This window comes from Choloepus didactylus, chromosome Y, assembly GCF_015220235.1.
Source record: "Choloepus didactylus isolate mChoDid1 chromosome Y, mChoDid1.pri, whole genome shotgun sequence".
Classification (NCBI taxonomy): domain Eukaryota; kingdom Metazoa; phylum Chordata; class Mammalia; order Pilosa; family Megalonychidae; genus Choloepus; species Choloepus didactylus.
Genome location: NC_051335.1, coordinates 20,478,760 through 20,504,312, shown reverse-complemented (window position 1 = coordinate 20,504,312; position 25,553 = coordinate 20,478,760). Strand labels below are relative to the sequence as shown.

Here is a 25,553-nt window from a genome sequence, read left to right as displayed (position 1 = left end):
TGTTCCCCCTTCATTAATTGCTCTCTCTCTCTAGTTCCCCTATATTCTACATTATAAACCATTTATTTTACATTTTTCAATGTTCACATTAGTGGTAGCATATAATATTTCTCTTTTTGTGCCTGGCTTATTTCGCTCAGCATTGTGTCTTCCAGGTTCATCCGTGTTGTCATATGTTTCATGACATCGGTCTTTCTTAATGCCGTGTAGTATTCCATCGTGTGTATATACCACATTTTGTTTATCCACTCATCTGTTGAAGGACATTTGGGTTGTTTCCATCTCTTGGCAATTGTGAATAATGCTGCTATGAACATTGGCGTGCAGATATCTGTTCGTGTCACTGCTCTCCAATCTTCTGGGTATATACCAAGAAGTGCAATCGCTGGATCAAATGGTAACTCTATATCTGGTTTTCTAAGGAACTGCCAGACTGACTTCCAGAGTGGCTGAACCATTATACAGTCCCACCAACAATGAATAAGAGTTCCAATTTCTCCACATCCCCTCCAGCATTTGTAGTTTCCTATTTATTTGATGGCAGCCATTCTAATTGGTATGAGATGGTATCTCATTGTGGTCTTAATTTGCATCACTCTAATAGCTAGAGTGTTTTTTGGTTGGCTCCTAGCTTTCAAGGAAATCTCTATCGTAAGACTAGTTGGTTACAAGCTTAATGAACAGAAACCTGAGAGTCTAAATTTCAGTGATAACACATTAAAATATCAAAATTTCCAGGTTTCAATAAAAGGTTACAAAACATACAAAGAAACAGGAAAAGTGATGGCCCAGGTACAGGAGAAGATTAAAGCATCAGAAATAATCAATGATAAGGACCAGACCTGGGACATACCAGAGAAAGGCTTTTTAAAAAATAGCCTTAAATATGTTCAGAAAGCTGAAGGAAAACATGGAAAAGGAAATAAAGGAAATCTGAAAAACACAGTAGATGAACACAAGGAGAATATCAATAGAGAGATGGAAATTATGAAAAGGGGCCAAACAGAACTGAGGACCACAGTTACAGAAATTTCCTAGAGGAGTTCAACAGCAAATCGAAGCTGGAAGAAGGAAGAATCAGTGAACCTGAAGATAAGAAAATTGAAATCATTCAGTCTGAGCAGGAGAAAGAAGAAAGAATGAAGACAAGTGAACAGAGCCTGAGGAACCTGTGGAACACCATGAAGTGTACCAATATATGCACTGTGGGTGTCCCAGAAGGAGAAGAGAGAAAGGGACACAATGAATATTCAAAGAAAGAATGGCTAAAAAATTCCCAACTTTAACCAAAGACAGAATATACACATCAAAGACGCTCAACAAACTCCAAACACAATAAACCCAAATAGATGCATGCTTTGCAATATTTTAATCAAAATTTTTTACTGCCAAAGGTAAAGAGAGAATTCTGAAAACTGTAGAAGACAAGCAATGTGACACATACAAGGGGGTCTCAATAAGATTTTGCCAATGTCTCATCAGAAATCATGGATGCAAGACAACAGTGGGAAGATAAAGTGCTGAAAGTAAAATATTGCCAACCAAGAATTCTTTATCTGGAAACACTGTCTTTCAAAAATGAGGGAGAAATTAAAACACTTTGAGATAAACAAAAGTTGGGGCTGTTCGTCACCATTAGACCAGCCCTATAGGTTGTGCTGAAGAGAGTTCTGCAGGTTGAAAGAAAGGTCAATGGACAGTAGATCAAAGCCACATGGGGAAATAAAGATCTCCAGTCAGGGTAATGACATGGGTAAATATAAATGCCAGCACTCTTGTATTTTTGGTTTGTAACTCCACTTTTAACTTTCTACAGGATCTAAAAGGCAAATGCATAAAATGTGGTGATAAATCAGTGGTCTGGTACTCAAAATTTATATACATTAGTTTGTGACAAGTACTATATAACATTGGGGGAATGGAGGGGTATAGGACCGTAGTATGTGTGTACTATTGAAGTTAAGTTAGTATCAAAAAAAACAAGATTGTTCTAGATTTTGGATGTTACATTTAAACACAATGGTAATTACAAAGAAAATTTTGGAGAATATGCAAATTAAGAGACAGAAATTAGAGTACTGGTTGCCAGGGGTGGGGTGGTGGCAGGGGGAGTGGGGAGTTAATGCATAATGGATGTAGGGTTTCTGTTTGGGGAGATGGAAAAGTTTTAGTAATGGAAAGTGATGAGGGTACCACAACATCGTGTATGTGATTAATTCCATTCAGTGATATGCTTCGGAATAGTTCAGATGGGAAAGTTTATGTTGCATATGTGTTCCCTCAATTAAAAAATAGTGTGTGGGCAGGGCAAGATGGGGGTGAAGGGAGGTGTGGAATTTAATTAGTCCTCTATAGCAACTAGTAAACATCCAGGAACAACTAGTATATAGTCTGGAACAACTATTTGGGGGATATTCATGACTGGACACACATTGTACACCAGTCTGGAATAAGTGGAATCACTGAGATATCAGCATAGAACTGGACAAGAGCTGCTGAGAATTAAAGGCACAGCACCTCTTTATGCTGTTGGGGAGCTACAGGCTTGCAAGTGCCACCTGCTGGGCATGATAGGAACAGCAGAGAGTCTAGAGACCTCACAGGAAAGTCTGACAACCTTCTGGGTCTCATCTTCATGGAAATTTGATACTGATTACATTCTCCTCCTGAGAACTGGGCTTGTCTAGTCTGAGAAAATCTGATTGGGGTAATCAAGGAAAACAGATGCCTAGACAACAAAAAATTACAAGTCACACTAGGAAAAACAAAAATATGGCCCAGTCAAAGGAACAAGCTAACACTTCAAATTAGATACAGGAGTTGAAACAACTAATTAAAGATATTCAAACACACATGGTAAATTAATTCAAAAATCAAATCACTGCATTGAGGGAAGATATTGCAAAAGAGATGAAGGATGTAAAGAAGACATTGGGTGAATATAAGGAAGAACTTGGAAGTTTGAAAAACAATTGGCTGAACTTATGTGAGTAAAAGACACATTAGGAGTGATGGAAAAACACAATGGAGACATACAACATCAGATTTTAGAGGCAGAAGAAAGGATTCAGGAACTAGAGGACTGTACTTCTGAAATCCTGCACATAAAAGAAGAGATCAAGGAAAGAATGGAAAAATATGAGCAGGGTCTCAGGGAATTCAATGACAACATGAAGTGCATGAATATATGTGTCGTGAGTGTCCCAGAAGAGAAAGGAAAAGGGGCAGAAGTAATAATAGAGGAAATAATCAATAAAAATTTCCCAACTCTTATGAAAGACATAAAATTACAGATCCAAGAAGTGCAGCATACCCCAAACAGAATAGATACAAATAGACCTACTCCAAAATACTCAATAGCCAGATTGTCAAATGTCAAAGACAAAGAAAGAATTCTGAAAGAAGCAAGCGAAAGGTGATCCATCACATACAAGGGAAGCTCAAAAAGACTATGTGTGGATTTCTCAGCAAAACCATGGAGGTGAGAAGGCAGTGGTATGATATATTTAAGATACTGAAAGAGAAAAACTGGCAACCAAAAATTCTAGATCTTGCAAAACTGTCTGTCAAAAATGAGGGGGATCTTAAAATATTTTTAGACAAATAGGCACTGAGAGAGTTTGTGTACATGATACCTGCTCTCCCAGAAATACTAAAGGGAGCACTACAGGCAGATAGGAAAAGACAGGAGAGAGGTTTGGAGAAGAGTGTGGAAATGTAGACGTACTGATAAGTTAGAGTAAAAAGAGAGAGAGGGGAAAAAATAAAATAAAACAGGACATATAATATCCAAAAGACAAATTGGTAGACAATATACTTTATGTTGAGTGAAATTAGCCAGAAACAAAAGGACAAATACTGTATGGTCTCACTAATATGAACAAATATTAATGAGTGAACTTTGAGAGTTAATGTCAAGAACACAGGTTATCAGGTGACAGAAAAAGGGTAGAGATCGGGCATTTGATGCTGAAGGAGTATAGAATGTTCAACAGAATTGATTGTATAGGTCCAGAAATGGATAGCACAATATTGTGTGATGGTAGCACAATATTGTAACTCTTCTGAACAAAGATGAGTATGAGTACAGTTGAAAGAGGAAGGCTAGGAGGGGCATATATGACACCAGAAGGAAAGATAGAAGATAAAGACTGGGATTGCATAAGTTAGTGAAACCTAGAGAGGTCAATGATGGTGATTAAATATACAAATATAAGAATGTATTTGCATGAGGGAGAACAAATGAATGTCAACATTACAAGGTGTTGAAAATGGGATGGTTCAGGGGAAAAAATAAAATCAATGGCAATTAGAGAATGTAGTTAACGGTAACATTGTAATATGCTTCCATTAATTGTAACAAAGGCAATATACCGAAGCTAAATGTCTGTAAGAGGGGAATATAAGGGAGGGGTATGGGATTCTTGGTGGTGATGTTGTCTGACCCTTTTATTTTATGTTATTTTTTTATTTTTACTTTTTCTTCTATTTTTTTATTTTTTTATTCTTCATTTTTTGTCCTCTTCTTTCTTTGCAGAAGAAATGGAAATGTCCTCATATAGATTGTGGTGGTTAATGCATAACTATGTAATTATACCAAGAACCATTGATTGTTTACTTAGGATAGATTGTATGATGTGTGACTATAACTGTTTAAGAAATAAACAGAGGGATACAAGTGCTGGAGAAAATGTGGAGAGAGAGATGTACCTATTCACTGTTGGTAGGGAAGTAGAATAATGCAGCCCATCTAGAGGGCAATGTAGTGGTTCTACAGGAAGTTAAGTATGGGGTTGTCATATCATCCTGCAACCCCATTATTGGGTATATACTTGGAAGAACTGAGAGCAGGGACACGAATGGACATTTGTACACTGGTATTTATTGAGATAGTATTCGTGATTTGCAATGGATGGAGATGGCCTAAGGGTACATTGACTGATGAAGGGTGAACTGTGGTGTATGCATACAATGGAATGTTAAGCAGCTGCAAGAAGGAATGAAGTTGTGAGGCATGCAATTAGGTGAATGGACCTTGAGGACAGTATGTTGAATGAAATAAACCAGAAATTAAAAGACAAACATTATAACACCTCACTAATATGGACTAACTGTGATGTGCAAACTTTGAGAATTGATTCTTAGAGCATAGGTTATCAGGGTAAAGCTTATGGTAAAGGTTCCTAGATTGTAAGCCCTTACAGCAGTTACATCTATTCCTGAGTTGTAATGGTTATTTCTAAATTCTTAGATGCCAAGCTCTCTGTGTATAACTTCATTAGTAGATTGAGCCCTCGATCTTGGGGCTTGCCCTTATGAAGCTTGTTACTGCAAAAGAGAGGCTAAACCTGCGTATAATTGTGCCTAAGCATCACCCCAAGAGAACCTCTTTTGTTGTTCAGATGTGGCCTTTCTCATTAAGCTAACTTGGCAGGTGGACTCCCTGCCTTCCCCCTACGTGGGACATGACTCCCAGGGGTGTAAATCTTCCTGGCAACGTGAGGCATGACTCTCTGGATGAGTCTGGACCTAGCATTGTGGGATTTAGAAAGTCTTCTTGTCCACAGTGGGGAAGGCAAATGAAACAAAATAAAATTTCAGTGGCTGAGAGATTTGAAGTGGAGTTGAGAGGTCATTCTGGGGGTTATTCTTATGCATTATATAGACATTCCTTTTTAGTTTTTAGTGTATTAGAACAGCTAGAAGGAAATACCTGAAACTATTAAACTGGAATCCAGTATCCCTGATGCTTGAAGACGATTGTGTAACTATATAGGTTATATGGTATGACAGTGTGATTGTGAAAACCTTATGGCTCACACTCCCTTTATCCAGTGTATTTACAGATGAGTAGAAAAATGGGGACAAAAATGTAAACGAATAATGGGGGAGGATGGGGGAGATGAGATGTTTTTAGTATTCTTTTTTACTTTATTTTTATTTTTATTTTTTGGTGTAACGAAAATGTTCAAAAATTGATCGTGGTATTGAAAGCACAGCCATTTGATGATATTGTAAACAACTGATTGTACACTTTGGATGATTGTATCATATGTGAATATGTCTCATTAAAATTGCATAAAAATGTAACAGAAATTTTGAAAGTAAAGAGAGAGGTGGGAAAAGAAAGGTATTTTAAGCAAATGCTAATCAAAATGAAAAAAATATGGTATTGATATTAGACAAAATTAACCTTATAAAATATAAAATTGCAAAAAAAAATTACAAAAGAGCAACTAAACAGATAATGGCAGTTAATTGCAATATATATTTGTGGATAGGATCTAGTGAGGGAGGAGGAGAGACCCAAAAGGATATTATTGGGACAGGAAAGGATGTCCTAGTCAAGGAGGGAGCATGAGCCGCTGAAATTCTGGAGGCCGTGTTTGGCCTGGTTGCCAGGTGCACAGGTGGGACAGAGAGTTCGTTCATGTTTGCACCCACAGTGATGCATGCTTTGCACAAAAACAAGACCCTTTCCTATGGAGTCCCTAAGTTGTTGCTGATTTGTCCCGGCCGGCGGGACGTTCAACGGAAGCTCCAAATCCTGTGAGGGAGGAATGGTATGGGACAAGAGAAGCAAGGAACGACAGCAAGACAGGTTTCTGATCAAGCTGCAAAACTTTATTGAAGAGGCAGGGTATATATACTCTAAGGTAGAGGGAGTGGCTAGTACGAACGGGTGGCGGCCTAGGATTGGTGGCTGCAAAGGCGGGTGGCAGTCTAGGATTGGCTGCTGCTGTTGCTAGGGCGGATGGCAGATGTAAGGCTAGCACAGGATTGGTGGCTACTGTTGCTGGGGTAGAAGGCAGGTAGTAAAGCTAGCACTCTAGGCGCGAATCTTAGGCGCGAACGGCTGTCACTTCCGTAGAAGGCTGAGGGCAACTTAAGCCACTATTGCATCAGCCCTAGCGGTCATGTTGCATATCTCCGGCATCGCTGAGGGTGGATTTTATACATGCTACCTTAATCGTCCCCAACACTGATTGTTGGAGGTTCTTTTGGTCTCTGTGAGTTTTCACAAAACTGATACTATGCTGTGAGGATTAAAATTGATCCTGAGTTGGGAAAAAAAACTGAAAATGAATGAAGTGTCACTGGAGTCAGAGTAGGAGAAAATAAAGGACTCCACTTTTGACGACTGGAAGAATATTCAAGGACCTAGGCCTTGGGAAGATCCTGACCTCCTCCAAGGACGAAATCCGAAAATCCTTAAGATGAAGAAGACCTGAGTTTGCTGCTTTTTTGTTTTTAAATAAAAATATTATGACCTAGACTTCCTACTGTATATTTCTATCCAATGGCAAGGAAATTCCAGACCTGCAGAAGCCTGTGTATGAGTAACTTGATGGCAGTCTTGATGAAAAATTGAATAGAGGTCTTTATACTTCCCAGTTAGTCCATTTGCAAATGAAAATAATATCATTGATCACATATATTCTATAGCTTCCAATAAAAATGTGACTACTGATAAAAAAGGATATTATTGGGACATATGAAAAGTTTGTTATATATACTGCAAGGTTTATATTAATGTTAAACTTCTTGAACTTGATAAGGCACTTAAGGTGGTTACATAAATGAATATTCTTGTTCTTAGGAAATGTACCTGGCAATATTACGTGTTGAGGGAACATGATTTGTAATACAACCTAAACTCAGGTGTTCAGAAAATGGATTGATGGATAGATAGACAGGCAGACAGCCAAATGGATAGGTCATTGAAAGACGGAGTGATACCGCAAAGGTGGCAAAATGTTGAGATTGGTGGATGTGGGTATCTGGATGGTGGTAGGGGTATGTTGAAATTATCTTCATGGGGTTTGTATTATTTTTGTAACTGTCTGGTAAGTTTGAAAAAAGAACACCATTAAAATGTGAAAAGACAACTCACAAACTGGAAGACAATTTTGTAACACATATAACTGAAAAGGATTACCTGGAATATATAAAGAACTTCTCAAATCAGTTTTAAAAAAAAAAGACAACCCAGTAGAAAAAATGGTTTGAACAGGCAGTTCACAAAGGAGGAAACATGACTGACAATAAATAACAAAAGATTATCATTGTCACTAGTAATCAGGGAAATGCAAGTTAACACCCCCAATTTAACATTTCAGAAGCCTATCAAATTTGCAAAAATTACCCAGTCTGACAATTCCAATTTTTGGCCAGAATGTAGAACACTGAAGACATTTTCTGCAGTGCTGGTGGGAGCGTAAACGTGTACAGTCACTTTGGAGAACAATGTGGCAATGTCTATTAAAATTGAATTCCCATACCCATCACTTTTATTCCTAGGTGAATTCCTGGAGAGAATCTCTCATGATAAATTGGGAGATGTGTTCAAGAAAGTATTTTAAAAGGTGCATTATTTATAATTGCAAAAAATTGAAAACAAATCTCCATGGAAAGGAAAATGGACAAATAAATTATGGTATATTCATACAGTGGAGTACTGTACAGCTGAGGAAAATGGATGAACTAAACCTGTATGTATACAAAAAAGTTGCAGAAGTGTATATGTATACAATGAAACAGAGTTCATATAAAATTTTCAAATAACCTAAACAATGCTATATATTTTTTAGAGATATATACTTTTCTTATAAGTGCATATAGAAATGCATGGAAGTGATAAAGACAAAATTCAGGATGGTAGTTAACTGTTGAACAAGGCAGGGAAAGGCAATCAGGGAGGGAGTACCTAATAGGAATTTAACTGTATTGACAATGATCTATTTCTTAAGTTGAACGGTAGATACGTGGGTATTCATTGTATTATTCTTTGTGCCTTATTTTAAAGTTTTGAACATTGAAAATGTTTTTTTAGCATTTTAAAACCTATTTTAATTAGAAATTACATTCTAGATATAGGTGTTATTCCATGAAGTTTCATTCCATTGGCTAGGACTGAATGAACGGCTCTGAAAAGATGAAGTCTGGCCCCAGCCACTTCAGGAGGACTGTCTTTTATTTGTAGTGTTTTGTGGGCCACGGCTGCAAGATGACTTAGAGTTAGAAGGTAGCTGACAGTGTGCCTGGGTTGAAGGTCCTGAGATGATCGATAAAGCACCTCATCGAACCTGAGAAGATGCTGTGGGATTGAAACAGATTATGGTTCTTATAAACAAGCAGTGTTGAAGTCATTTAGATAACCACATCCCAAAGCCTAAACTGTGGAGACGTGCGTGTGCATACTGTAGGAAGACTCCTGTGTCTCCGCATCTTTGGAAAACACTATCCCAGTGGAACTGATAGATAGCAGTGAACCCCTGAAGTCCTGAATAATGAGTACTGTGAGCCCGACCCTTGCTGCAGTCTCCTGTGGGTTCTTAAGAATTTCCTTAGCTGTCCTAATGGAAGCCATGTTCTGTAACATTCTTAATTGAATCTCATTTAAAAGTAACATCTTCTCTTCGGGTCTTCATTCCCTGTACTATCCCAAAGAGCACATGATGGCACATGCTGGCACCTTTCTGCCCAGTCATATCCCATGATCTTCAGCACTTGGAACACTTGCTGAAAATGCTTTTTTTGTTCTTTATCTGTGACATAAATCAGTGTATGAAAATTATACTTGTCCATTCTATCTATAGCAGCTGGTTGCATAAACAGAAGTCCCATCACTTCGCATTACAGTACACACATACGCACACGCACACACTCACACACACTGTTATACTGAGGAAATTAAAAAAAATGGTTTCTGAAGAACATTGGATTGAATTTGACATTAGAAGCCTCTAGCTTGCTGCTAACCATCTGTATGATCTTAGGTAAGTCACTTCCCCAGAGAGAATTGGAGGAGATTTTATGACTGCAAATGTTGGGCCTATTTAAACTCATTGTCACGCTATAACATAAACTTGCTACTGGCTTATCACAATATCTGTGTTGTTTTCTGAGTTTCACATAAATTTGCTTAAAATAGAAAGAAAATTATGCACAAAGCCCATGAAACACTAAAATAATACCTTTTGCAATGTCAGAAAACTTATCTTTGGTCTAAAACAAACCTGACCACATTGTGTTTAACCCTGGCTACAGTGCTTTCTTGTAAACAGGTACCAGGCCTACAAATAGAAAGTTCTACATGATTGAGAACCAGCCACCTGTACTTAAAGGACCAGAAGCAAGCAAATATAAGGGATTAAAAAGAAGATTCAGTAGTTGCTATTTTTTTCCTTTGGTATGTTAAGATTTATGTGGGTTGCTGAAATAATTATGTACAGCTGATACAGATGTAACTAAGATTTCTAAGCTGCATCCATTCCAACCCTTCTGTGAACATTCTTTATATTAAAATGCATTTGTCTTTTTAGCATTTGAAAAACATGATTCAAGGGATGATACATTTTAAAAATTTGTTTTAGAAAAATAGTTCACATACCATGCACAATACTTAACATCATACTGAGTTTCCATTGCTCTTATTATCACTATACTCTCTTATAATTGAGAAAGGGTGTGCTTTATTTTCTAATATTTCTTTGACATAAAGTAGATAAGATTTCTGATTGTTTCTTTTGAGATACACAACTCATGCGATCATAGAAATCTGAGTTGGAAACATAGGGTTATTCAGTCTGCTCAGAGTGCTGAAGTTGTGATTTAATTATTGTTGTACATCTATGAAGTATTATTACAAGAGAATGCCAACCAGCTGTTATAATTCTCTTGAGATGATAAAGCTGAGAGAAAGAGGCTTAAACTCCACTGGGAGCATCAGGTTACACATAAGGAAGAAGTGATCAATAATGAGGTTGACTAAATATTAGAACAGTCAACCCAAGGAGACATCTGAATTTCACTCCTGGGAAAAACCTTATGAAATAGAATAGACAATCATCTGACATGATTGGCTAGTGGGAATACCCTTCATGTAACTAACTGGCCTCTTAGGGCTCTTTCCAAACTTGGCATTCTGTGAAAATAAATTAATTGAAACCTGTTACCAAAATAAATATGTAGTTATGAATACTAAGTGGAATTGTTTAATACATTTACAGTAAATGTCTATTAAATTGGCATAGAAATCTAGAATACTCTGGAGTCTTGTTATATTGCTGTCATAGACTCTTTATTGTCAATTTTGTTGTTCTTTAAGCTGAAACGATATAATAGATGAGGAAATTGAGGATCAGAGGTTAAGTGACTTGCTTAAAATCCAAAGCAGCACCTTCAGTACTAAAACCTTGCTCTGTATTTCTACTCTTGGTTCAAACCTTTCTATCTCATCACTCTCTTGACCTCAGGCTTTCTTTTCTGGGGCTTCTTTGAGGTGAGACTGCGTTTTTTCATGCATGTCTTTATTACTCATCTACCTATACACTGGATAACAGGGTTGTCAGTCACAAGGTTTTTACAATCACACGGTCATAAGATTAAAGCTATATAGTTATACAGTCATTATCAAAATCAAGGCTAATGGGTTACAGTTCAACAATTTCAGGTATTTCCTTCTGGATATTCTAATACACTGGAAACTGAAAAGAAATATCTATATGATTCAGTAGTCATAATCATTTGTTAAATCCTAACTTCTCAGTGACACCTCTTCCCTATCATTTGATCATTCTTTCAATCTTCAGGGATATCTGGGCAATGACCATTCTAACTTCTTTGTGCTGAAAAAGCGGTATCAACATTATGAGGTAGAGGAATGAAACTGGTTGATGTTCTTGGAGAGACCGGTACCTCTGGGTTTCAGGGCTTATCTGGCATAGCAGCCATCCGGAGGTTTTAAATTCCTGAAAAATAAACTTAGTAAGTAAAATTTTTTTAGAGCCTTAAATAGAGTCCAGGGTATTCTTTAGGGTTTTCAGGAATACTGTTGGTTGGGGCTTGGCATACTGTGGCAATTTGCAATATCTGGCTGAAACTTGCATAAGAGAAGCCTTCAGGATAACCTCTCGACTCTATTTGGAGTCTCTTAGCCACTGAAACCTTATTTTCTTTCATTTCTTTTCCCCCTTTTGGTCAAGAAGGCATTGCCAATCCTATGATGCCAGGGCCAGCCTCATCCTTGGGAGTCATGTCCCACATTGCCAGGGACTCTTACACCCCTGGAGGAGACGCCTTTTATCAAGAGCCATTTGAAACATCCTAACTAATTTCCCTGAGATATGCCCTGATCAATTTACTTCATGTCAAATGTCAAATTCTTTTCTGAATCCAAGAAGTATAGGAGGAATAGAAAAGTATTAAGGGTTCAAGGAGCATGATGTATACAACCTACTCTCGAATGTTTAGGAAATGAGAGAGAGAGAGAAAGAGAGGGAGGATAGGAAGGAAGGAGAGAGGGAGAGAGAGAGACTGATAAGACAAGTGTGGTAAAACATTAAAAGTTGGTGGTTCTGGGTATCTGGGTGGGGGATATGTTGGAGGTCTCTGTATGTATTATTTTATAACTGTCCTATATATTTGAAATTATTTCAAAATAAATTTTTTTAAAAAAAGTGTAGGAGGTGCTTCAACAATCTTAAAATTAAGAAAACACTCTGGCGTCTCTGCCTCTGAAGGGGCATAGATAGTTATGTATAGCCACTCTCCCCCCAACACTCAAAGAACCATGTCAGCTTTTGCCGACTACTGAATCTACAATGTTTGGCTCAGGTATCTGTTAAATGACTGAATGGAGATTAACAAAATTAATCTTCTTTATTATGAGTCAGACATAAATAGTTGCAGTGGGCCACTGGCTATTTTTAAAACTGGATACATCCTCTGTTTTGTTTTCAAAATGCCTCTCCAAGATAAATCTTTCGTTTTTTCTTATTTTTACCATCTCTGCTTAGAGAAATGAAACAAACAAAAACTAAACTAAGAAACTTTTTTACTATTTCCTAGGAAGAAGCTTCTATATTGGTTTGCCTCTTGTGGTAGAATCAAACTCATTGCAGAAATTAACAACATGTTGTGCTATTGTTAAACTCAACACCAACACAAAAATACCTTTATCAACAATGTGCCCAGGATGCTGTTGAAATTAAGCAGTTGTGGTCTCTGCTTGTCATCTAGTTCAGACAATACTTATCAGGGCATGCTATTTGTGTAAAAGGACCCAAAACTGTACAAATGACAAATAGTTGCCTTAAATTGTTTACATATATATGTTTGATTTCTTATGTAACATACTCTGATAAAGAAAAACTCAGTATACAAAATTTTGAATTTAAAATTGAACAAACTGAAGCTAAGTATACAGCATTTCTACCATTTATTCACTACCTACTATGTGCTAGGCAGTATGCTGGGGACCCTTTATTTTTTTCTAATTCTCACAACAATCTTATATGACAGGTATTATCTTTAATATACAGACAGGAAGTGGGCTCAGAGAAATTAAGTAATTTACCCATTTTCACATTGTTAATTAGATAGAATTCAAGGTCAGGTTACCTGAATTGACAGTCTGTGATTTTTCTATTGTACCATCCTACCCTTTTGTGATGTACTAGAAGGAACACTGGATAAATAATCAAGATATTTGGATTTTAGAGCTTGTTCTGCTTTGAGGAAGTCATCTAACCACTCTAGGCCTCAGTTTTTCTATTTGTATAATGGATAAGGATCATTTATTGTCTATGGTAGGGCACACCTGTGGTGAGAGTAATTTCTTAAATCAGTAGTCTTGACTTATTCTATGAACAGGAGAAAGTATTTAATATTGGGCATACCAACATAGCTAAGGCAATACATGTTTATTCATCCAACAAATATTTATTGAGTGCTTAAAATACGCAAGGTGCTGTGCTACGTGCTGAAGATACCATGGTGTGGGGAGACCTTCGTGGAGCTTACAATAAAGTGGGGAAGTCAGACATCAAAAAATCACAATAGATGTAAAAATTACAACAGTGTTATATGCTACAAGAGGGAGGAACATGGTGTCATGAAAGCATATGATACAGTGCTTTGATCCAGTCAGGGGGACTTTCCTGAGGAAGAGATGATTAAGCTGAGATCTGAAGGAAAAGTAGGAGTTAACTAGACAAAGAGGGGGTGGATAAGAGAGTTCCAGGCAGAAGGAATAGCATAGGCAAGGTTCTGTGGCAAGAGGGAACATGGGCAGTTTGTACAAATGAAAGAAATCAAGTATAGCTGGGGCAAAGAGAGGGAGAGGGAAAGTATGGAGCAAGAGGAGGCTTGAAGGGTAGGTAGAGAATAGACCATGGCAGAGCTCATAGGCCATGTTAAGGACTTGGTTAAGTTCCAGTTAAGTCCAGCTTGCTTTGGCCTTTATGAAAAAAGAATGATTCAATTTTATATTATATACTTACATTTACTCATTGCTTTTACAGAGAACTTAAGAGGTTATATACTCTCTACACCTCAATTAAGAAGAGTAAACAATAGATAGAAATGTGACTGAGTAAGGAATAACATACAATTGTGAATGGAAAGTAGGAAGAAAATTATATAGGTAAGAATTTAAAATCCCTGGACACAAAGTATCTTAATTGAATTCAATCCACTAATCAGGCAAAATTTAAAATATAACATGTATTTTTCCAACAGCTATTGTATGAGATACTCTTAAAAAAGAAAAATAATGCAGTATATGAATAAGAGCTAAAGTGTGTAGGACAGATAGGTGCTAAGTGAGAGAAAGAATATGAAGCACTAGCATAGCCTGGGAAAAATGCTATGAAGATGATTGTAGTTAAATTCATCCCTGGGAGCCTGGTAGGATATGAATTACTAGACACCTCGACTGTGTCTCAGAATCACAAATAATTTCAGATTTTGGAGGATAGGAGGGAGAGAATTGATTCCCTAGTCTATGCCTTTGCTACCAAAATTCTCTTGTCCGGAGTAGATAGTCCAAGGCTGGTTGGGAAATTATTTGCTAAACTAGATCTTGTGTGTGTTCTGTCTATCAACTATTTTTAATGCCATACACTTTGAAAGTACAACAGTACCTTAGAGATCATCTGGTCTACAGCCTTCATTTAATAGATTAAGAAACAGGCCCCGTCATGGCCATCCATCAGTGTTCACCTGATCTGATGTCAACTCATTGTCCATACATCTGATCACTTACAGTGATATTCACAGAGATGTCATTTAAAGAGAGACATAGGGGCATGAAGAAGGCAAGTAGGGCATGTCAGTGTAGAGAATGCGAATTTTGGAATCAGAAGCCAGTCCTAGTACTGCCAGGAACCTTGAGTAAATCACTTAGAAACTCTGAACTTAAATTTCCTCAAGTGTAAACTGGGGCTAAGGAAAACACTTCCTTTACAAGTGGATATTAGGAGTAAATGAGATTATGAGAAAGTGTTTTGTAGTACTAAATGCTCTGTAAACTATGAAACCTTATGCGAATATAAGTTGCTGCCCTGACAGGAAGCACCAGGTCAAAACGTACAGCCAATGAAAGCAACTGTGCTAACCTTAGAGTTGTATACTGACTTCCTCTTTTTTCTCACCCCTATTTTAATATTATTATTTTTATTGTATGTCATTGGGGGCAGGGATAGGCTTCAAATATTTTTTAAGGCAGTGAATAAATAAATTTAAATAGATCATATTATGAAAAGGGCTTTAGAGTATCATATAGCTGAAGAAAATTTCCAAATTTCAAGAGTTAATATCTATTTTTGTCTTGTGGCTGCCCTGCAGTGGGTGGAATCACCCAAAATTTGATTCAGATATTGAGACTGATGGCATCAAACATGCACAAAGAGGGTGTGAAAGATTTTATTTCTCAGATTATGAGGCTTTCTGGGGAGAGCAGGACAGGCTCCCAAGCCAGTTAGAAACGGCTTGAATGAAGAGAGGAATGAGTGGCTTTGATTTTTATTGGGGGTGGGAGGTAGGGCCTGTAAAGGTTCTTGTGCTGACTGAGACTCATATGATTTGCCCACTGGCACCAAGGAGGGAGTGCCCAGGCTTTCTTATCAACTCAACCAGGTTTGGGAGAAAAGGGGAAGGGGCAGTGGTGAGGTCTGAAAGTTGTTAGTGGTCGAACAACAAAAATGGGACTAGGGAATTATACTCTTTATTATAATTCACCCCTGATTGATAATAGAAATGTTCCATATTTTACCATTATGGCACTCAATGAGGCTTGTAGCTTAAGGCTGGTAAGGGAGGTGAAAATTCTATTAAATGCCTTGTTCAAGAGCAAGCATTATGTATTTTGTGAAGTGAAATTTGTGACTTGGGTTGCTATCAGTAATATTTGGAACTCCAAAAGGAGTCAATAGTGCCTTGGTGAAGACTTGTTTTGTGACTTTAGAATATGCAGAGACATGCAATTTTGATTTATGTTTTGGGTATCTGTGAGGCAAGAGATTCCCAGAGTTTCTGCACCCTAAAATGCATAACCTTGGGTAAGGAATTGTTGTCATTGCTCTTGGCTGGACCAGTCAGCCAACATATTTGCAATGGCCCACGAGTATAAAAATGTGCAATGGGGATGATTGTTTAGCCAGGGCATCCAGTGCTAAGATGACTGCCTGAAGTTCAGCCATTTGTGCTGATTCTTGAGTCCATTCTTAATCAGGGACATCCTGATTAAGGGACAAAAAAAAGAGCTCTCCAGCAAGCTCCATCATGTGTAATTGGTGGGGCTACTGTCTGCAAAGTATACAAACTTCATTTTCTGATCACTCAGTTGATCCCAGGGAGTTCCCCAGATGGCTACTGGATTGAGAGAGGGATGAAAATGGCCTCCTTTATCACCATGGCACTTGATGAAGGACTAAGGACAGGAGAAGCCATTTTCTCTTGTAGGTAAGATATGCCAGATGGCCCAGGTTTGGCTCTCGCCTGTAAATACCATTTTCATTTTAATAAGGAGGCCACTGTGGCTGTACCAATTCTATGGGGTGCTCCCTCTCATAACCCAAACATAATGGGAAGCTGTGCGCAGAAAGTCTTAGGCTTAGGGCCTATGAGCCTCTGTCTCCAGAAGGGCCCGGTATACAGCCAGCAGTTACCACTTTAGAGTATATATTGTGGGCCCAAGGAGGGCATGTTTTTGCATCAGAGGCCCATGTGCAAATTATGGCCATCATGGGTGATCCAGAGACTCCAGAAAGGAGGAGGAGAGGTTGCTAAATCTTCTAGAGTGACAAGTCTCTGGAAAGTGCCTGTGTATTGCAATTTAGACAGCATCTATAGCCTTTTGTTGCAAGGGGCTCTATTCACAGTGGGCCAGTTTGCAAGAAACAGCATAAATGGACTTAGGTAAAATGTGTAAATAAGGAATACTTTGTCTCCAGGACCCAAATAGGCTTAAAAGATGTTGGGCTTATTTTAAGGATGTGGGTATGAGGTCAAGGGTGGTTTCTCGACAGTGCCATGGATGGAGTAGCTCTCAACTCCTCAATGACTGCCAAGAATTTAACTGTTATGGTGGGGCCTTTCACTTTGTGTGGGGGCCATGACCCAGCCTTTTTTTTATGAGCTCCTTTGTGAATGTCTGTATGCCTTGAATATGACAAAATGAATCTCCTCAGAGGAGGATGTCATTAATGGAAGATCATACCCATGCTCCTGGAGAAAGTTGGATGTGGTTAAGATCTTGCCAGCAAATATTGTTTGATAACAGAGCTGTTGAAGTACCCTAGGAGTAGCTACATAAAGGTATATTGTATCACTTTGAAGATGAGGGCAAACCGTGGCTGAGTGGCTATTGAAATAGGTGCGAAATAGAATCCATCAACCAAACCTATAAAAGCAAAATATTTCCAGTTACTGATTGGCTGGACTCAATTTTAATATTATTGGTTATGGGGGCCTTAATTAGGGGTGTCATGGCATTAAAGTTGTGGTAATCCACTGTTAAGTGCCATTCATTTTTATCAGGTTTCAGCATTGGCCAAATTGGGCTATTTAAGGGGAAGGCAGCAGGAATAATAGCCCCTTCCTTCAGTAGGTCTTGTATAATGGGTCTTAATTCCTGTAGGCCTTGTTTTAATTTATATTGGATCATATTAACTATTTTAACTGGGAAGGAGGGCCAGAGGCTGGGTTCCATGGGGTTCCCATTTTGTCAAGCTTATTGTAAGTGCCAAAGACTTAATTTTATTTCAATTTATTACTCTTTGTGTCAGAGCACCAATGCCCATGATGGGATATTTTAGGTCAATGGGCATGGTGATCATGGGGAATTTAGGCAAGGTAAGAGTTCCAGTTGTTAAGGTGAGGCATATACCTGTTTGTCTTCTATTTTTCCTGGTAACTCCCCTAAGCATAGAAGGGGTACCTTATTTGAATTTAATGGGACCTCCAAGTATAACTATAACTGGAGCCCCAGTATCGGTGAAGGCCATGAAGGTTGGCCAATTGGTACATCTCACTAGATACTAAAATTAGTATAGAACCTATGTGGTAGAGGTGCAAAAGCCAATCAGTGCCCTTTTTATCTTGCTAGTGCATAAATTCTTTTAATAAATTTTGGATTTCCAATTGGGTCAAATCATGGACTTCTGTTTTAGTTTTTGTTTCCTCCCCCTTATCAAAGTTTTTTGGTTTTCTTTGCTTGTTGTGGTTACAGGATATACTTGGGGAGGGGCTCCTCTTTACCCTGCTGATAAAGTTTCATCCTCTAAAGCATCCCAATTCAGTATCAGGGTTAGAGGCCTCTCTCATGGTGATTGTTGCTTTATAGGTTTAAGGACCCTAGGTTAAGTTGTATTTGAATTAACCCCTTGTCACAAGGGATTGACAAGTCATAGCACTTAATCAAACCCAGAGTCATTGTCCATTGTTTGTCCTTTTTACAGTTGTCCAATACAGTGATGGTGTCATCCAGCCCTTTAGAAAAAAAGACATCTGTGCCTTGGGGTGCCATGGGTGTCTCTCCCTATAGTCCTGAAGATCAGATCTTTTTTGGTGACATAAGCAGCAGCAACAGTAGCAAAGGTATTTCACAGGGTCCTAGTGAGCCATCTGATGTTAGGAGTGTGGACTTCAGCACGCCACATAGTGACTACCCTTCCTCATGTGAGTGACCATATGATGGACCTATATATTGCACAAGATATAGTGTTTCCTCTGAGTGGTCTATAGAATGGGGCCAAAGCCTTATTAAAACACTCAAACAGTGTCACAGGGTAAGAGTCATTACCTTGAGGATAACATCAGTCATGGCTTATGCTGGAATCAAAACACACAATTCAGTGCAGAACACATGGATAGGCCTGATCCCATAATCCTATCCCTAAATGTCAATTACTGGAACTTATGACTTAGGTAGGTAAAATCTATATTTTTAAAAATCCTCGGTAGAACTTGGCAAATGCAGCACAGTAAAGCATAACTCAAAGCAAAATCTCAGCAGCAGGCAGCAGCACAGCTCAAAGTGCACCCTAGCCAGCAGCCGGAAGTGAATGCACACTAGCCAGCAGACAGCAGAGCCTCTTAGCAAACCAAAAGCAAGAAAAGAAAGACCCTCTGGTGGTAATAGTTATTACTTCCACATCCTACTCACAGTGTCAGTTGTCTTGTGGTTGCACCCAGGGGGATGGGATTAACCCCAACCACCCATAGTGTGGTTCACATGTTGAGACTGATGACCACACATGCACCAAGAGGGTGTAAAAAGGTTTAGTACTAACGTAATGAGGTTTTCTAGGGAAAGCTGAACTGAAATAGGCACGAAATAGAATCCATCAACCAAACCTATAAAAGCAAAATATTTCCAGTTACTGATTGGCTGGACTCAATTTTAATATTATTTGTTATGGGGGCCTTACCCAAATGGCTTGAGCTGAGGGAGGGGCAAGTTGCTTTGGTTTTTATTGTGGTTAGGTGGTAGGGTCTAGGTAAAGGTTTCTATACTGGCTGGGGCTTGCATGGTTTGACCTTCCTGGCCAGCACTACAGGCGACAGTGCCTGAGCCTTCTATTGGCTTGTCCCGATGTGAGGCAAAAAAGGGAAGAAAAAAGGTGTGGGGTTTGAAAATTGTCATTGGCCACACATCAAAAATAGAGTCAGACTGACTTTTGTTAAAATTTTCATCTGTAAAATTAAATTACTATGCCATCAGCAAAAAGCAAAGTGGAAGTTTGCCAGCTAAATAAGAAGGTTAGAATGAAAGGAAAACATATTTATTAAAATTAAACTACTAGTGTTTTTTAAAGTATTGATGTTAATAATCCCAGATTTCAACTTGTTAATTTCATGTGCTTTTTTTCTGTTATACTGAAAATTAAAACGTAGTTTTAATGTAATGATTTTTTCTGAATATATATGGTTTTGTTTTTAAAGTTTTCTTATCTATCTTGGAATAAAGCCATTATTGCCTTACAGAAGCTGATTCCTCTGATCGAGTCAGTCACACCATAAACTAATTGTGTTGTCTCAGGTAAACCATTTAATTTGTGCATCACATTCTCCATCTGTAAATGTATTCATCCAACAAAAGATTTTAAGGTGTCTTCTATGAGATAAGCATTGAAAAAGGTGCTGAGAGTACAAAGCTTAATAAGGCATGATCTCTGCTCTCAAAGAGCTCACAGTCTAGTTGGGCATATATGTTAGCAATTACAATATGGTATAATAAGTGCCATGATAGAAGTGTGCACAGAGTACTGGAAATAATAATTATGTGGGTAATACCTTTTCTGTCTTCCTCACTAGGTGGGGAATAATAAATTAAGAATGACCATGTTAAAGTACTTTGAGATGTATAAGACAAAACAAGACATCCCACTTCCTTTGGTCTAATTTAATCATTTTGAGCTTAAGTACTTAGAGCTTTTGGTACTCTTTTTTTTTTTTAATCATCATTTTATTGAGATATATTCACATACCACACAGTCATACAAAACAAATTGTACTTTCGATTGTTTACAGTACCATTACATAGTTGTACATTCATCACCTAAATCAATCCCTGACACCTTCATTAGCACACACACAAAAATAACAAGAATAATAATTAGAGTGAAAAAGAGCAATTGAAGTAAAAAAGAACACTGGGTACCTTTGTCTGTTTGTTTCCTTCCCCTACTTTTCTACACATCCATCCATAAACTAGACAAAGTGGAGTGTGGTCCTTATGGCTTTCCCAATCCCATTGTCACCCCTCATAAGCTACATTTTTATACAACTGTCTTCGAGATTCATGGGTTCTGGGTTGTAGTTTAATAGTTTCAGGTATCCACCACCAGCTACCCCAATTCTTTAGAACCTAAAAAAGGTTGTCTAAAGTGTGCGTAAGAGTGCCCACCAGAGTGATCTCTCGGCTCGTTTTGGAATCTCTCTGCCACTGAAGCTTATTTCATTTCCTTTCACATCCCCCTTTTGGTCAAGAAGATGTTCTCCATCCCACGATGCCGGGTCTACATTCCTCCCCGGGAGTCATATTCCACGTTGCCAGGGAGATTCACTTCCCTGGGTGTCTGATCCCACGTAGGGGGGAGGGCAGTGATTTCACCTTTCAAGTTGGCTTAGCCAGAGAGAGAGGGCCACATCTGAGCAACAAAGAGGCATTCAGGAGGAGACTCTTAGGCACAAATACAGGGAGGCCTAGCCTCTCCTTTGCAGCAACCGTCTTCCCAAGGGTAAAACTTATGGTAGAGGGCTCAACCCATCAAACCACCAGTCCCCTATGTCTGTGGTCATGTTAGCAACCATGGAGGTGGGGTAGGCGAATACCCCTGCATTCTCCACAGGCTCCTCAAGGGGGCACTACATCTTTTTTTTTTTTAACTTGTTTGTCTTTTTTCTTTTTCTTTTTTTTTTTTTAACTTTCCCTTCTTTTTTAAATCAACTGTATGAAAAAAAAGTTAAAAAGAAAATAAACATACAATAAAAGAACATTTCAAAGAGACCATAAAAAGGGAGTAAGAAAAAGACAACTAACCTAAGATAACTGCTTAACTTCCAACATGTTCCTACTTTACCCCAAGAAAGTTACATAATATAGCAACATTTCAGTGAACTTGTTCCTACTACATCCATCAGAAATTAACAGACCATAGTCATTTCTGGGCATCCCCAGAACGTTAAATAGCTTATCTGTTCTTCTTGGATTATTGTTCCCCCTTCCTTAATTGCTCTCTACTGCTAGTTCCCCTACATTCTACATTATAAACCATTTGTTTTACATTTTTCAAAGTTCACATTAGTGGTAGCATATAATATTTCTCTTTTTGTGCCTGGCTTATTTCGCTCAACATTATGTCTTCAAGGTTCATCCATGTTGTCATATGTTTCACCAGATCGTTCCTTCTTACTGCCGTATAGTATTCCATCGTTTGTATATACCACATTTTGTTTATCCACTCATCTGTTGAAGGACATTTGGGTTGTTTCCATCTCTTGGCAATTGTGAATAATGCTGCTATGAACATTGGCGTGCAGATATCTGTTCGTGTCACTGCCTTCCGATCTTCCGGGTATATACCGAGAAGTGCAATCGCTGGATCGAATGGTAGCTCTATATCTAGTTTTCTAAGGAACTGCCAGACTGACTTCCAGAGTGGCTGAACCATTATACAGTCCCACCAACAATGAATAAGAGTTCCAATTTCTCCACATCCCCTCCAGCATTTGTAGTTTCCTGTTTGTTTAATGGCAGCCATTCTAACCGGTGTTAGATGGTATCTCATTGTGGTCTTAATTTGCATCTCTCTAATAGCTAGTGAAGCTGAACATTTTTTCATGTGTTTCTTGGCCATTTGTATTTCCTCTTCAGAGAACTGTCTTTTCATATCTTTTGCCCATTTTATAATTGGGCTGTCTGTACTATTGTCATTGAGTTGTAGGATTTCTTTGTATATGCAAGATATCAGTCTTTTGTCAGATACATGGTTTCCAAAAATTTTTTCCCATTGAGTTGGCTGCCTCTTTACCTTTTTGAGAAATTCCTTTGAGGTGCAGAAACTTCTAAGCTTGAGGAGTTCCCATTTATCTATTTTCTCTTTTGTTGCTTGTGCTTTGGGTGTAAAGTCTAGGAAGTGGCCTCCTAATACAAGGTCTTGAAGATGTTTTCCTACATTATCTTCTAGGAGTTTTATGGTACTTTCTTTTATATTGAGATCTTTGGTCCATTTTGAGTTAATTTTTGTGTAGGGGGTGAGGTAGGGGTCCTCTTTCATTCTTTTGGATATGGATATTCAACTCTCCCAGCCCCATTTGTTGAAAAACCATTATGGCTCAGTTCGGTGACTTTGGGGGCCTTATCAAACATCAGTCGGCCATAGATCTGAGGGTCTATCTCCGAATTCTCAATTCGATTCCATTGATCTTTATGTCTATCTTTGTGCCAGTACCATGCTGTTTTGGCAACTGTGGCTTTATAATAAGCTTCAAAGTCAGGGAGTGTAAGTCCTCCCACTTCGTTTTTCTTTTTTAGAGTGTCTTTAGCAATTCGAGGCATCTTCCCTTTCCAAATAAATTTGATAACTAGCTTTTCCAAGTCTGCAAAGTAGGTTGTTGGAATTTTGATTGGGATTGCATTGAATCTGTAGATGAGTTTGGGTAGAGTTGACATCTTAATGACATTTAGCCTTCCTATCCATGAACATGGAATATTTTTCCATCTTTTAAGGTCCCCTTCTATTTCTTTTAGTAGAGTTATGTAGTTTTCTTTGTATAGGTCTTTTACATCTTTGGTTAAGTTTATTCCTAGGTACTTGATTTTTTAGTTGCTATTGAAAATGGTATCTTTTTCTTGAGTGTCTCTTCAGTTTGTTCATTTCTAGCATATAGAAACATTACTGACTTATGTGCATTAATCTTGTATCCCGCTACTTTGCTAAATTTGTTTATTAGCTCTAGTAGGTGTATCGTTGATTTCTCAGGGTTTTCTAGATATAAGATCATATCATCTGCAAACAATGACAGTTTTACTTCTTCTTTTCCAATTTGGATGCCTTTTATTTCTTTGTCTTCCGGATTGCCCTGGCTAGCACTTCCAGCACAATGTTGAATAACAGTGGTGACAGCGGGCATCCTTGTCTTGTTCCTGATCTTAGAGGGAAGGCTTTCAGTCTCTCACCATTGAGTACTATGCTGGCTGTGGGTTTTTCATATATGCTCTTTATCATGTTGAGGAAGTTTCCTTCAATTCCTACCTTTTGAAGTGTTTTTATCAAAAAGGGATGTTGGATTTTGTCAAATGCTTTTTCAGCATCTATTGAGATGATCAATTGATTTTTCCCTTTCGAGTTTTTAATGTGTTGTAATACATTGATTGTTTTTCTTATGTTGAACCATCCTTGCATGCCTGGAATGAACCCCACTTGGTCATGGTGTATGATTTTTTTAATGTGTCTTTGGATTCGATTTGCAAGTATTTTCTTGAGGATTTTTGCATCTATATTCATTAGGGAGATTGGCCGGTAGTTTTCCTTTTTTGTAGCATCTTTGCCTGGTTTTGGTATTAGATTGATGTTAGCTTCATAAAATGAGTTAGGTAGTGTTCCATTTTTTTTCAATGTTTTGAAAGAGTTTGAGTAAGATTGGTGTCAGTTCTTTCTGGAAAGTTTGGTAGAATTCCCCTGTGAAGCCATCTGGCCCTGGGCATTTATTTGTGGGAAGATTTTTGATGACTGATTGGATCTCTTTGCTTGTGATGGGTTGGTTGAGGTCTTCTATTTCTTCTCTGGTCAGTCTAGGTTGTTCATATGTTTCCAGGAAATTGTCCATTTCTTCTACATTATCCAGTTTGTTGCCATACAGTTGTTCATAATATCCTCTTATAATTTTTTTAATTTCTTCAGGATCTGCAGTTATGTCACCTTTTTCATTCATTATTTTGTTTATATGGGTCTTCTCTCTTTTTGATTTTGTCAGTCTAGCTAGGGGCTTGTCAATCTTGTTGATCTTCTCAAAGAACCAACTTTTGGTGATATTTATCCTCTCTATTGTTTTTTTGTTCTCTATGTCATTTATTTCTGCTTTAATCCTTGTTATTTCTTTTCTTGTACTTGGTTTAGGATTGGTTTGCTGTTCATTTTCTAGCTTCTTCAGTTGATCCATTAGTTCTTTGATTTTGGCTCTTTCTTCCTTTTTAATATATGCGTTTAGTGCTATAAATTTCCCCCTTAGCACTGCTTTTGCTGTATCCCATAGGTTTTGGTATGTTGTGTTCTCATTTTCATTCGTCTCTATATATTTAGCAATTTCTTTTGCTATTTCTTCTTTAACCCACTGATTGTTTAGGAGTGTGTTGTTTAACCTCCAGGTATTTGTGAATTTTCTAAATCTCTGATGGTTATTGACTTCTAATTATATTCCATTGTGGTCAGAGAATGTGCTTTGAATAATTTCAATCTTTTTAAATTTATTGAGGCTTGTTTTATGTTCCAGCATATGATCTATTCTGGAGAAAGTTCCGTGAGCACTAGAAAAGTATGTGTATCCTGGTGATTTGGGATGTAATGTCCTGTATATGTCTGTTAAATCTAATTCATTTATCAGATTGTTTAAGTTTTCAGTTTCCTTATTGGTCTTCTGTCTGGTTGATCTATCTATAGGAGAGAGTGATGTGTTGAAGTCTCCCACAATTATTGTGGAAACATCAATTGCTTCCTTTAGTTTTGCCAGTGTTTCTCTCATGTATTTTGTGGCACCTTGATTGG

General features: G+C 38.0%; 2 pseudogenes; one reads left to right on the top strand and one right to left on the bottom strand.

The window, feature by feature from the left end:
* Positions 1 to 6,430: 6,430 nt before the first annotated feature.
* LOC119524307 lies at positions 6,431 to 7,232 on the top strand (annotated as a pseudogene).
* A 1,628-nt stretch (positions 7,233 to 8,860) lies between these two features.
* Positions 8,861 to 10,029, bottom strand: LOC119524035 (annotated as a pseudogene).
* Between the last annotated feature and the right edge of the window lie 15,524 nt (positions 10,030 to 25,553).